The sequence below is a fragment of the Penaeus monodon genome, chromosome 29 (assembly GCF_015228065.2).
Source record: "Penaeus monodon isolate SGIC_2016 chromosome 29, NSTDA_Pmon_1, whole genome shotgun sequence".
Lineage (NCBI taxonomy): Eukaryota > Metazoa > Arthropoda > Malacostraca > Decapoda > Penaeidae > Penaeus > Penaeus monodon.
The window spans coordinates 897,007-897,315 of NC_051414.1; the positions used below are offsets into that span (position 1 = coordinate 897,007).

General features: G+C 45.0%; 1 long non-coding RNA gene across 2 annotated transcripts in view; it reads left to right on the forward strand.

Moving 5' to 3' along the window:
• LOC119591875 overlaps positions 1-309 on the forward strand; it is a 181,478-nt gene that overhangs the window by 78,190 nt on the left and 102,979 nt on the right. The window lies entirely within an intron of this gene.

The following is a 309-nucleotide window of genomic DNA, read 5'->3' on the forward strand; positions in this document are numbered from 1 at the left end:
TAAAAAAAAAAACATTCGGCGACAAACTCTATAGCTTTGCACACCACATTTCACTTACTTTCCAAACTTTCCTTCCGCGTCTCTTCACGGAGCAGAATAGACCAAGAGGAAATAAGATGAAGCGTGTGCGGCACCGGGAGACACAGGTCGTAAATTCCTCAAGATCTGATTACGAATTCATGGTCTTCTTACGCTGCCAACCATTGAGTGACAATGCCTGGTGCAAGATTCAAGCGCAGTCGCGAGTTAGATCAGCTTCCCAGCCTGTAATCTGCATTTTTATTTTTCTTCAACTGCCTCGACCCCTGT